Here is a 13,518-nt window from a genome sequence, read left to right as displayed (position 1 = left end):
GGTTTGCTTTGGCTGCGCCAGGGGGGTCACGCAGGGACACAGGTTTGCTGTTCTGATCGGAGGCAAGGTCCAAAGAGCGGTGTAATAGGCTGGAAAGCCGTGGAAATGGTCTGTCATTATTTACACGTCAGGGTTAGAGCCAGCGAGCGCTGCCGATGGGCTCGTGGGGACGGTGCGGGGCGGCAGGAGGCCGGGGGGTGCTCGGCTGGGGCACGGGCAGGTGGCAGGCACCGTGCGGCCCGATGCCGCTCCCACCCGGCCTTTACACCCACCTGGGCATTCCCAACCAGGTATCAAGTCGAAGCATCCTAGGGATGAGTTTTAGCAGAGGTTTTGCCTCCACAAACCGGCCCCGGGTGCTCCTCCATGCCACAGGGTGAGCATGGGGTGGGCTCGGAGGTGGAGGCTCGTGCCGTGGGCTTTGCGTGCTGCCCCGGTGAGTGGTGAGCTCTGCCCCGCCTGCAAAACCTGGGCAAGGATGCTTCTTCTCCTATTTTTTTTTTTTATCCAAGTGAGCTTTTTAAATTGCCAGTTCTTCAGGATCGAGATTTTTCATCCATAAGGCATCCAGCATGTGTTGGCTATTATTTGGGTATGTTATTATGAGTCAAGTAGGCAGTAATAATTTATGTTGGAGCTGGAGCTGACCTTTGTACACGAGGGAAACCAACCTGCAAAGAGAAACAGTGACGGCATCCACCGTGTTTACTGACATTTTGGCTTTTTACTGGCAGGTTTTCAAACACCAAAATAAGGCAGTAAGTGGGTTCTCTATAAGTACGCACAGATATGTTGTAGAAACGTGATGCAGCAGCGTGGGGTTTGTTTCTGGATCTTGGTGCGTGCGTGGTTATGTAGGTACACAAATGCATGGATCAAGTTTGCAAAACTAATAGCTGAATGATTTTCTATTTGCATGTTTTCTATTTATGACCAAAACACAACTTCCTTCTCTTTCATAACCCAACATTTCAGTTGCAAAACAAAAAAGCCATAAATCTAGATTATATATAAAAGCTTCTCATATCATCTGAAACTTATACTAGACTAAGAGGAAAAAAATACCTCAAAGTTAATTTACTATTTTTATTGCTGTGTTTGGGGCAGGGGGAAGAAATACAGGCTAGTAACAAGATTCAGCCTTTGATTTTTGTTATTATTTTTATTTTATTTTTCCATTACACTTCTCGGTAGTTTCACCGATGGCTGCTAACCCCACCCGGGAGGTGGGTATGGGCGTGCGTACGTGCACACACATGCACACACCACCTTTGATGGTCACATCTAGCCCTGCCCAAAGCAGACAGCTCTTTGACTGTTCACTCATCACCTTATAAATGCCTTTTCCTTCACGTACTTGGCATCGGGTATGAAGCTAACCCTGGTTGCAGGTTTGCTGCTGACCCATTGTGTGAGTTAAAGCGAGATGCTTCACCCGTGGGTGCTCCTTCACCCTTTGGTTTGCTCAGGGACTGTGCTTTGTCCTGTGCAGGGGCCGTGTTTGTGTGCCCGGCACGATTAATTAAACCTGGGGAGTGGCTGGAGATTCAGTCCGAAAAGAAGAGAAGTACATGTACACAGATATATATATATACACACAAAATGCATGTATTTAATTATGACGAAAGGGAACAGTTCCCCCTTTTTCCCTGCTATAATCATTTGAAATATTCCATTAAAGAAAATCTCCCCTTTATAGCCCCCAACTTCCATTCCTTAGTCCTCAATAAAACCTACTTAGGGTTAATTTAGAGGCTTTGTTGTGAGAAAGTGAGAAGTTTTTCTCTTCCTGACCTTTTAAAAAGTTAATATTTTTAATGTTTGGTGATTTTGTGTTTAAGAAACTCTCTTTGAAGGCTAAAACTGCATTGTTCCATTCAAAAAATGTTGTAATGGGGCAGTTTCAACACTATCAAAGACATTGCCTCGCTTTGTTTCCCCCGAAACAAAATTTCATTGAACTCTATGCCTGTTTCTAAACCTGTTATTTTTAACCAGAAGGGATTTTTTTTGTTGGAGAACCGCTTTTGACCTAGTATTCCTGACTGGTCCTGCTCATAATTACAGCCTGGTCTTCTGGGAACTCCTGTAGCTCTATGAGGGTGGCCCAAGCCTTTTGCTGGTTGGGGGGCCACCAGCTTCAGGACCCTTTGGGATCCCCAGAGGAGCAGTGGAGGGGAGCATTGGGGGTCCTTGGGCACGTCCCCAGGCTGGGTCCCATCCTTGCCCCGAAGCGAGCCAAAATTCCCTGCACTTTGTTCTGCTGCCTTGAGTCCAAGGTGGCTCCACCACCACCGAGCATGGGGGGAGCACTGCGGCCTCTGCTCTGTGCCCGGCACGTGTGCAGGTGCACGTGTGTGCCTACATGCACGAGTACCCCTTGATTTATTATTGTATGGTTTTGCAAGACCTTAGCTTCCCCGGGTCAGCCAAGAACGTGTCCTGCTCCTGCTGTACCACAGCTCCCCATTGGCTTGGCTCACCGGAGGGTTTTCATGTTTGCTCCTGTGGTCTCTCAAGACAAAAGCACTGGGATTTCTCCAAGCCCGGGATGTTTCTGTTTTGTTTTGCTGTAGTTTTGTGCATCGTCCTTGCAAGGTGAGCCGCCCCAGCTGACATGACATGCCTTCATCCCTCCCCTCCTGCCCCCACCCGCTCCTCAGGCAGAAACCCCGCCGTCTCTCCCCGGCCCCGGGTGTCTGCAAGCCGCGGGAGCCCCTCTTGGCTGCCCCGGGCCCTCTATCACGAACGTGCTCGGAAATAGCTCCAGCAGCACCTTTCTTAAATCATGTATATTACATGCAGCCTCGATGTTCGCTGGGAGGCCACTGGAATGGCTGGGAGGGATTTACCAGGTCCAAATTCACTTGACAGAAAAACAAAATTCCAGCGTAATTTTAACCAGCTGTGGTAGGAGAGTGAAAGAGAGAGAGAGGCAACGAAGAGGAAAACTCGGTGTGCAGGGGGAGCACGAGGGAGGGAGGTGGGAGAGACGTGGGGCTGGGAACGGGCTGCGTCCGAGCGGTGTTGGCTCGGGGCGAAGCGCGGCCTCGTGCTTGAGTGGCGAGGGGCACTCAGTGCATGGCTGTCACCTCTCCGGTGCCACGGGAGAGGTGCAAAGCACCAAGGGTGTGATGTAGAGCACCCAGAGCAGTGCTGGAGTTGCTCTTGTCCATCCCAACCACGGCGGCACCTCTGCTGCTGGTGCCGCGCGGACAGGGTGAGGCGCTGACTCCATAGGGCAGCACCAGGTTTGCCCTGTTTTTATTGCGTCTTTGGTTCCATAGTTGAGAATGTGTACATGGAGATATAAAAAGGTTGCCTAAAATTTAAAAAATAAGAAAAAAATAAAGAGAAAAGCTCTACTTGAGTTCAATACCTAGCTTTTATTTTTCTATTCTTTGGTCTTACGGAATGAGCAGAGCGTGTCCTACCAAGACATATGGCAAGCAAGTACATTTAGTTTCAGTATGACTTTAATTTTAAATTTAATTTAAATAATGTAAATATACATTTTACAGTGTAATAATACATTTTATACATGTATGTGTTGTGTGTCTTTTGTAGGTATAATTGGAACAATGCAATTTTAAATTAAATATAAGCTACTTTTAAGTCTAACTTTGTAAGAATGCATGTTCATGATTTCAAAAGTTAGAGAGCTCACAAAGCGAGATTTTTTCAATAACCTGAAACATTTAAGGACATTTTTATTGCATCTTATTATGTTTCCCATCCCCTCTTTCCATTTTATACTGTGTGTACCAAGCGAGTCAGACATCTGATGAATCTGGGGGCTCCTGTTTGAACCCTATTGCTATGTAATAATTTTTCCACATACATAAAACATAAGTACAGTTTCAGCCTCTTCAGCAAGCTGCAGATGAATAGCTCATTGAAGCCAGGGAGATCTCAGGCATACACAAATCTGTGCCCGTGTAGAGATTTTGCAGGATCAGGGTTATGTGTTATGATGCATAAATGTTGGTAAAAATGAGGTTTTGTAGGACATAAATAGAGGAGAACATTCACACCATTTACAAGAAAAAGCTGCAATGTTCATACTTGTAAAAATACCCAGCTGAGAGCTGTCCTGTGGGGAGGGACACCCTGCTCAATTAAGAAGAAATTTCTTGGAGATAAATGAGCTGACCATGCTGATCTTCCCCGCGTTCATTTTCCATGGAAGAATAACAAGTATTTTTATTTATTTTTAAGAAAACAGATCACAGCATCATACCACTGTGCTTGGGCTTGATTTTTGTAAGGGCTTCTTTGTGCACTGAACTCAAGGCAGGCAAGAAATGGTGTGGTGTGGGTTGGGCCCTGCAGCAAGGGCAGGAGGCTGGAGAAATCTGCTTAATCACCGGTGCAAAAAAAAAAAAGGCTTTTGGGAGGGTGCTGTCCTACAATTTATTGGGGTGGTAGAGAGTCCTTGTTTCTCGTGGTCATCCCATACGGTAATGGTTTTCTGCTCCCCCAGCACTGTTTGGGGACGTGTGGTCTGAGACAGCTGTGTGTGCCCTTCTGCAAGCGTGGTAGTTGTGCTTGATGCTTGTGGAGCTTCTGAAAAACCCAGGAGATGCTGCCTGTCCTACCATATTGCCAGAATCCCCTTGGCTATGTGCCTGCCCTCCTTTCCCTTCCAAAGCCTTGCCCTTTAGATACTGCAGTTTTCTGACGGCAGTTGCGTGAAGCTGGGTTTGGAGTATGGCATCTCCTGGAGGTGGACCCCCTGGCACAGCCCACGGGTCACCTCTGTCACTACCCTTGTGGAAACCTAACAAAAGCCCGCTGTGTGAAAGAGCAAACTCGCCAGGTGGAAGGCAACTGGTTAGGGTAGCGATAAGGCACCTTTCAGTGTTGGTATTGCTTCTCGTTTGTGTATTTATACATTGAGTGGTTTTGGAGAGGCTGGTTCAAGAGCGGCAAGCAGTTAAAGGAGTTGTACGCATGCTCCAAATGTCATCCGGGTAAAAGTGGCACCTCCGCTTCCTGGGAGCCTAAAAGTTGCTCATTTGATATGCTTTGAGATCTCTGGGAGAAATATTTCTGTGCCAAAGATGCCAGATCAGTGGGTGGCATTTAGCAGGCAGGCCAGCTGCCTGTTGCCCATCACTTGCTCCCCTGGCCCCTCAGTTCTCCTTGGATGCATTGTGCGGTTCCTGTTGGACCAAATGGCCAAGCCAGGCTTAATCTGATTACTTTAACCCCCAGTCCCCACAGCTGACTTTGCTTCTATCTGCTCCTTCACAGCTGGGGAAGTCGGGAGTGGATTTGGGAGGCCTAGGGAGAGCTGCGTTTTACCTAGATGTTGATTTCCCACTGATTTCCGAGGTGCCCCTTTCCTCCGTGCACGAGGCCGGCTGTCCTGAGGGCGCTGACATCACCACTGCTGGAGATGCTGCTGACTTCAGGATGATTTAGCGTGAAACGACCAGGCTTAGATGTAACATGTGTCTAAAAGGATCTGCTTCCCCGCGGGAGCTCGGAGGTGTTGATTCCCTCTGATCACTCAGTCCTGGGCTCTCACCCACGGATAATTACGTTCTTCCACGGATGATCCTGAAGGCCAAGTTCTGCTGGAGCGGGAGGACGTGCAGGTGGGCAGTGGTCAGCTCTTCACCTCGTGCTTCGTACAGCTGTTGCTGCAGCCACTCTTCGGTTTTCTATCTAGGGAGGGTTGGAGGCAGGGAAAAGAAAACCTTGACGTAACTGTCCCTCCCTTCCCCGTTCGGTAGCAGCAGTGAAATTCATGATCCGTTCCTGTTGGCGCGGAGCTACCCTTGATGGCTTCTCGTAGGAGTGCTCAGGACTTTGGCTCAGTCAAAGGGGTGATATTAAGCAAAACACTTCGTACCTCAGCCCACAGCGATCCCTGGACTGGGAGCTGGGCTGCTATGGTGACAGTCTCCCTCGAGATGCCTAAATCAAGTAGACAGGGACACATCATCTCTGGTCTCTCAACTTTTTCCCCATTGCCCTCCCCCATCCCATCTAGCTGCATGTTCTGTGCAAGATACCTACCACTCCCAGCCGGTAATGACTTCCACATGGGGCTGGACCTTGTGGACAAATCCCCTGTAACAATAGGAAATGTTCCTTGGTCTCTCATTGTGTCTGTCTTTGGGAAGGAGGAGAAGGCGTTGACGACAAGCCGAAGAGCTCTAATATTCCTCCCGGACAGCTGATTAATTCCATCCTCTGCATCCGCTCTGGACCATCCCGCCCCACCCCGCGCCTTCTGCTTTTTATTGTTCTCTCCACCTGGCTCCCTCTGGCAGGGAAACCGATGGGATTTTGTGCCACGTGGAGCTCCGAATGGAAAACCCGGACAGCGGGAGCCTCTGCTCCCCCCGCGGACCAGGCCCGGTGGCTCCTGCTGGAGGAGGAGAGGCTGCACCTTCCTCGCAGCCAAGAGCGAGCACTGGAACGGGGACGCAGCATTCCTCCCCGGCACGTCCGCTCCCGCCTGGGAGAGACGAGACCTTGCCTTTTCCCATTCCTTCCCCCGCCATCGGGATAGCTCCTCTCTTTGCAGATAGTTGCAGGCTCGCTCTCACGCTCGGACCTTCTTCCTGCACGCGTTTGCACGTTCCTGCCTTGACATGGTCCCCTCCTGCAGGACGTGCCCGCCCTCGCCCCAAAAACGGTTCACCCGCTGCGTGCTGCAGAGCCCCCCGTGTCCCTTCCCTCCCTGCTCGTGCTGTTTGTTCGCTCCCACACTGCTGTCACGAGGTGCTTGTGGTGGCTCCCGCACCCCGCTGTGGTCACGCGTGCATGCACGTTTGCACGCTCGCCTCGCACGCTTCCCCTCGCTCTTTCTCCGCGGTCTGTTTTTGTCCTGAGTGCTCGCCATTCCCTCTGCAGACACACGCTCCAGCCTTGTTGCTCAGCTGTGATACATGGAAGAGGGGGAAGAGAGAGACAAGGGCATTTTGATTATGATTATGGAGTTGATTTATTAGAATAATTTTAAAACACAAAGCCATCTGTGTGCCTCTTCCCCATCCAAGATTTATAAAAGACCAAACCATCCATCTGACCCCCAGCCCTCCCTCCCCTCCTCTTCCCCCGCCTCATCCTCGCCTTCCATTCTCCTCTGTGGCTCTCTTGCCAAAACACTTGCCCATACTTAATTCTCCTCCCAGAGAGACAATGCTTTGCATTCTTGTATTGGAAGCCAAAAAAAAGACAATTCTATTCTGTCTCTGCTTTGCAGCTTGGTCTGTTAAGTTGCTTTCCCGAGAGTCTGTGTTTAAAACAAAAAAAGATAAAGGAAAAGGCAAGTTGGTGCTGAAAGGTGCTGGAACATCATCGCGTGGGGGTAACGTTTTCGTTCACTCCACATATCAAACAGCCACTGGCAGGCCGTCCCCAGGCAGAGCCAATGTGACTCCAGCTCGTTCCAAAGGGCTCACCTTTAGAGCGGAAAGACACTTTTGGACTCCGTCTCCCATCCTTCCTTTGCTCCCTTTTGAGGGCCTTGGCTCAAGCCCCAGTTTTCGAGGGTTGAGGTGTGCTGACAGATTCTCCGAGCAGGATGAGATGGTGGCAGAAGTCCAGAGCAGGAGGAGAGCTGGGGTCCGACTTTCCTGGACTCGCATTGTGACAAGCAGGAAGAGGCTCAGCCCTCCTCTTCCTTGCTGCTCCGCTCGACGCTGGCCCGACCTCCCTGGGGTGCTGACATCAGAAGAGCTGGAATGATTTATGCCTCTTGAGGATCTGCCTCTCCCTTCTGCGGCCAAGTCTTGTTACCTCTCCATGCATCCGTTTTTCCACATCTGAGATGCCTTCGGCTTCTCTGTGGTCACCGGAAAAACTAAACCAGCATCACCAGCTGGCACTCAACTAAGCCAGCATCACCAGCTGGCGCTCGAGGATTTTGCCATTATTACGCTGTTGTCCTTCTCACAGGGTTGGAAGGTGAGGAGCAGATCTAGAGCTTTGGAGCCCTTCTCTTTGGAGAAAGGAAAGCTAGAGGGAGTATTAGCATAGAGTTTGAACCAAAAGCGATCAGCTGAAGTCTGGGATTAGCTAATGCATGTTTAGCCTTTTCTTGTTTACACATCAGGGAAGCATTTTCCTCAGTTTCAGCAAATTAATTTGTAGCCAGCGTCCAGCATTCAAAATTGCAATGATGGTGGGAGAAGGTCATGGGTGACAGTGAGCCCAGTCCTGAACAGCGGTGTTTTGATTTGATTTTATTTGTGTGTGACTGGGTACAAACAAAACCTTTCTGCATTTTGTAACCGTTCTTTTGAACTTCGTCTTTCCATATAAATCTTATTTTGATGTTGTTAGTGGTTCCCATATGAGATCTGACATTTGTTATTTGATACTGGCAGAGAAGAATGAAACCTATTAGTGAAGGCTCATGGGTTCAACAGGATCCTAGGGAATAAGAGCAGGGGTTGTGAAAAGACCTGAGGATTTAGTGTCACTGTCATCCACTCGAGTTCTTGAATCTCTTTACCGACCCCTCTCTGTCCAAAGAATTGTCTGTCTTCGGTTTCTCTGGTTCCAGGTGTGTATTCATTGAAGTTGATGACTTGTCCACTTTGTTGTGCACTAAATCACCTAAGTGCTGAGTGTCTTCCAGGACCTCTTCACAATTCCCTTATGTCTGCTTAGAAGAGATAGGCATAACTGCATGCGTTTCTTCTGGAAAGAAAGCAAAAAGGAGCTTTGCTTAGAGCACAGAACTGCCATGACTTTGTGTGGCACCTCTTTGCACTGAGGTTCCTCTCTTTCCTCTTCAGGAAGGAGATCTTGTAGAGGGAAAACACTGCTCAGCTGGGCTAAAATCAATCAGGACTCCTAGGAAAGTCCTAGAAAGGGCTGGAAGGGATGATCTTCCAGGGACAGAGCAGAGTAACCCTGCTTACACCAGCCCTGACAAGGGCCTTCCCAGAGCATCCACGCCTGCGCTGAAATACCGAGCCACAAAAGCTTTGTCCTTCCTTTTGCTGCAGAGTAATCCCCCTTCTTCTTGTCCAGCAGACTTGGAGAACAGTTCATCCTTTTCTTCTTTGGTACAACATATTAAATATTTGAAGACTATTTTAATATCTTTGGTTTTCTCCTCTCTAGCCTTAACAACCACCATCCTTTCAGTATCTCTTTGCAGGTTGCACTGGACCATGGCCATTTGTCCTGCTCTGGTCAGACCGTGCTTTCCTTGCAGCCCCATTTTTCTCTCAGTGCGATGCCTGCAACCAGGCACGGGGCTCTTGCCAATACTTCAGCAGCCTTAAGCAAAGGGGAAGGTGCATTTGTGCCTCAGCAATGATCTTCCAGCTTATGCATCCCAAGGCAAGAGTGAGGGCAGTAAACAGCCGCATCTCCCAGGCTCTTCTCCTCGGCTTGGCATGCAAAGATCCCTGGTTGCTCTAATGGAGACCAAAGAGAGTGAATTTCTGGCCCATGCTCCTGACGTGCTCAGCTTCTCCTTCTTAATTTCCTTGAACTTCTCTTCTCGTGCTCAAAACAGCCTCCTTGTCCCACCCGAGAGGCAGCTGTGCCTGGGGCTGCCCGTGGTCTCCTCGCCGAGGCTGTGGCTCCCGGAGGACACCGGGCTCAGGTCTGGCCAGGGGTTGTGTTGTGCCACGCCATCGCCCCATCCTCCTTCATGCTTCGCAGTCTGGTGCAGAGATGCCTTTTCTCCTTGTTTTGTTTTATTTTCTTTCTTTCCGCTCTTTTTTTCCCATTTTTTTCTTTCCATTGGTTGTTTGGATTAAGGGGCCTTAAAGGGGCCAGACATTTTTTGTGTTCACTCATACCCTATAAATAACCGGCACCTCTCCAGTGCTCGCGCTCCACCCTTCAGTTACAGATTCCACTGTCTAGCTGCCACCACTCTGCATGGCCTTTCACACTCTTCCTTTCTATTTAATATGGAAATGTTAGTAAAAAAAATAATAATAGAACAACAACAAAACCCTTGCTGTCACAAATTCTCCAAGGGGAGGGGGAGGAGGAGAGAGGTGGGAGGCGGGGAGGGGAGGACACAACCAGCCAAAAAAAGTATCCAAAGGAATGTTCTTCTCCCTCCCAGGTTTACAGCAATGCCTTTCCATCCAGAGTCATCTGTTTTGTTTTCCTTCTCCCTCAGCCTGAAAGTGCTGCAGCATTATCATGTAATGTTGCTTAATGTGACCAAAGGCTTCAGCAAGTCGCCCCACGGACCGCAAGCATAGCCCAAATTCCAAGGCAGCGCTGCCTGTGGCGTCTCGTTAAAGCGTAGGACTTGCAGCCCTCTGTATGTCCCATGAACCGTTGTTTGGGGTTTTGTTTTTCCCTTTTTTCTTCCTTTCCTCCCCCTATTTTTTTCAACAGCATGCCGCCACCCCAAGTGTCGGGCAGGGATTTTGTAACCGCACCGGCAGGCGTATCTGGGAGGTATGCGTGGAATCCTTCAAGTGCTTGGTCAGTCCTTTGTGGTTTCCTTTGAGCAGCTGCCCACCCTGCCAGCTCCCACCACCCCTTCCCAAGCCCCCTGACATGCAACCGGTTGCGCCATCCTTGCAGGAGTTTCACATGACAGTTGTCTCCTCGGGGCGTTGGTCAGACAGCAAAGCTGAGGCAGTGCCGGCTTTTTTTTTCTGTTCTTCCTCCCAACACGTTTCCTGATGCTAGTGAAGGATCACAGTGGTAGCCCTGAAGACTGGAGTCATCTGTTGAACCACAGAGCAGGTACAGATACAAGACAAGCTCTTACCTACCGAGGGTCCCAATCCAATGTAGGGAGGGAGATTTAAGCTTCTCTCAGTGCTAGGTTTTTAAGATTTTGACAGAGGGAAATGGAATGTTCTAGCAGATCAACATGTGAGTTTTTGCTCCACCTGAGATGTTATTCCATCATTAATTTATAGTGTTTGATGAATTATTTTCTCACCATCTCTGGGATGGGGTATTGTTGTTATTTCCATTTGGAGAAGGTATAGACGATGCACACAGCCCTGAAGGGTTGCTCAAGGACCAATAGTTTCCTGGGCTTTCCAGCCTAGTTGGTGCCCACAGCCAGGGCAATGAGCTCCTAGCCCGTGGGTGCCAGCACCCAGTTATCACCACGTACCAATGTCCATGTGGCGCTGATGGGTTGTGCTGGCTGCAATTGTGTCCAGTCTAATTGAAATGACTTGGCTGGAAACGTGGATCTGGGATGGTGTCTCGCACTCCCCCTTCCTGAAGTTCAGTCTCCATCCATATTTCAGTTGCACTTTACCATGTATACTGTAGAATAGTCTAGATATGAGTCTGGTTGTTTCAAAGATAAATTGGCTGTATCTGTAGGCCTGGACGTGTTATCTCATTAACTTCATCTGCTGACCTGCAGAGTCATGCATTCATTTAGGTTGGAAAATACCTTCAAGACCACCAAGTCCTGTCACTAAACCATGTCCCTTGCATGTCCAAAGCCACACAGTAGGCAGTAGAGCTGCACAGGTTTCCTCTGTGGAAATCCTTCTCACTCGTCTTCATCAGCCCTGTCTGGGTGTGAGGAATCACCATCAGGAGATACCTCAACCTTCCTGCTGGCTGAAGGAAGAACCTAGCCAGATGCCTGCCTTAGAGGCTGAAGGGACATAAAGCCAGCTGAAGGGATTTGCCTGGCAGCCGATGTGTGCCCAGCTTTCTGCTCACACACCATGCCAACATGGGTTACCTGCCCAGCCAGCAGCAGCGTGTGGTGCCTGTTGCCATTTGTGATTCAATAAATTAATAGAAGAGAAACCCCAGAGCACTGAGACGAGCAGGGCAGCAGGCCTCTTTATCCAGAATAGGTCATAATGAGCCAAGAAGCTTCTATATAGCTTTGTTGCTGGGTTGTATTGTTTCCTTCTATCTGTTTTTCCATTATAAGCTGCCCCACAGAAATCTCTGGAGCCCCCCAGCATGTTTCAGCAGGAGGTGAGTGAAGTCCTTTCGTTCAGGCACTTCTCCACGCAGCAAGGTGGCTGTGGTGGTCTTGCAGTGCCCCCTTCGAGTGCCAGCATCATCTGTAGCCCCTGCATGGTCCTCTGCCCTCACTGTGCCTCGACTGCAGTCGTGATTAATGCATTGGTTGCCTCTCCCGAGCATCTGGGGAGCAGGCAGCAATGTTTTTTCGTCCCTGAGCAACGAGCAGAGGAGCCTTTTGGCTGGGACATGCTCCCCTGCCCTTTGGGAGGGATGTGACCGTGGCATGAGCCGGTGCTGGAGCTGTGAGGGGCTGGGACATCTCAGGGAAACCAGAAGAAGCCGAACTGCCTCTCTGTGACAGCAGGCTGGGCAGTGACAGGGCCTTGTCACATCGCCAGTTTGAATATGATTTCTGCTGGGTGACAGAGCCATGTCCTTAATGCACTGGCTGGTCTGCCAGATACCCAGTCCTTGCGCTGAACAACAGGGCCACTGGGGCTTTGTGACTGAAGTTGTAAGTTGGTTTGGGTTTTTGTCCTTTTTTTTTTTTTTTTTTTTCTTAACATAAGGAAGACTATATTTTTCCCGAGCTGCCTTCTTGGAATTGCCTGGACTTGTTTTATCCGAAACTTTCCAAAAAAAATTCAGCCTGAGGCAGATACCCAGTGTGGAAAATTTCAGCCCAAATGCTTCCAGTTTAGCGGCGTTGCGGGAGCTGATCGTATGGGCCGTCAATGGAGAGCGCCGGGCCAGGCCGGTGTGGACTTCAGGGCCCACACAGCTGAGCTCAGGGTGCTCAGGGGCTGACCACGGGCACAGGAGAGGATCTGCCCTCCTTCAGAGGGATAGAAATGTCTGTGCTGTGTGATGGGAGCCCGTGAGCTAACCATGAAGGCACTGTTTGTGGCAGGACCTGCCCCAGCACCTCGAGGTGCTGCAGGGAGGTGAGCGAGGCCGCACCTCGCCATCACCAGGCTGTGTGTGGCCGGGGTGGTCAGCATGATGGATGGGTGGCTTGAACGAGAAGAGAAATCCTCTCTGATCCCTCTTAGAAAACTCAGGTTGACGCCAGATGCTAGCTAATGGCATTAACCCTTTAGAGCTCACATCTGAGATGCAAGTCCTGGTTGTACCCATACACGTGCTGTGCTGGAGAGAGGCTTCTAGCGTTGGCACCAGTTCACCCAGTGGAGAGCAATTGCTTCTTGTTCCCCTCATGCCATCAGCATAAAACAGAGCCTTGTTTTTGGTAACGGTTGGAGGCTGAGGAGGCAGCAGAGTGGGGCAGGCACTGTGGGGACAAATGCTGTGGAGCCCTGCTTCTAGAAACCGTGTAAAACTCCACCTCTCTGAGCCCTGAGCCTCCTCTCACTCCACTGGTATTGCTGGGAGGAGTTTGTGAGCCTGGGGCTGTCACTCCTGCACAGTGTCCTGTGTCACCTCCCTGGTGGCCACAAGGCGTGCTGTCAGCCACCCGCGTGGGGACGGCCACACATGCTCATGCAGGATAATGTGCTACCGACAGACAACCTGAGTGCTGACTTCTCCTAATTAATCTTTCTTTCCCACCTCTCTTCATCTGTATTTTCTTCCCCAAAGTGTGGCAGAAAACAT

The 13,518-nt window shown here is 49.9% G+C and overlaps 1 protein-coding gene and 1 long non-coding RNA gene across 13 annotated transcripts in view; one reads left to right on the top strand and one right to left on the bottom strand.

The window, feature by feature from the left end:
* Positions 1–13,518, top strand: part of ASTN2 (astrotactin 2) — a 324,948-nt gene that overhangs the window by 261,719 nt on the left and 49,711 nt on the right. The window lies entirely within an intron of this gene.
* Positions 3,378–10,571, bottom strand: LOC137842513 (uncharacterized). Its single transcript, XR_011089092.1, has 3 exons — positions 7,422–10,571; positions 6,028–6,896; positions 3,378–5,925 (listed from the first exon to the last, which is right to left on the bottom strand). It is a non-coding gene; the product is annotated as an uncharacterized lncRNA (long non-coding RNA).

Source organism: Anas acuta, chromosome 20 (assembly GCF_963932015.1).
Source record: "Anas acuta chromosome 20, bAnaAcu1.1, whole genome shotgun sequence".
NCBI classification, from domain to species: Eukaryota; Metazoa; Chordata; class Aves; order Anseriformes; family Anatidae; genus Anas; species Anas acuta.
Note: the sequence above shows the minus strand (reverse complement) of the source record. Positions and strands in the feature narration are given on the sequence as shown.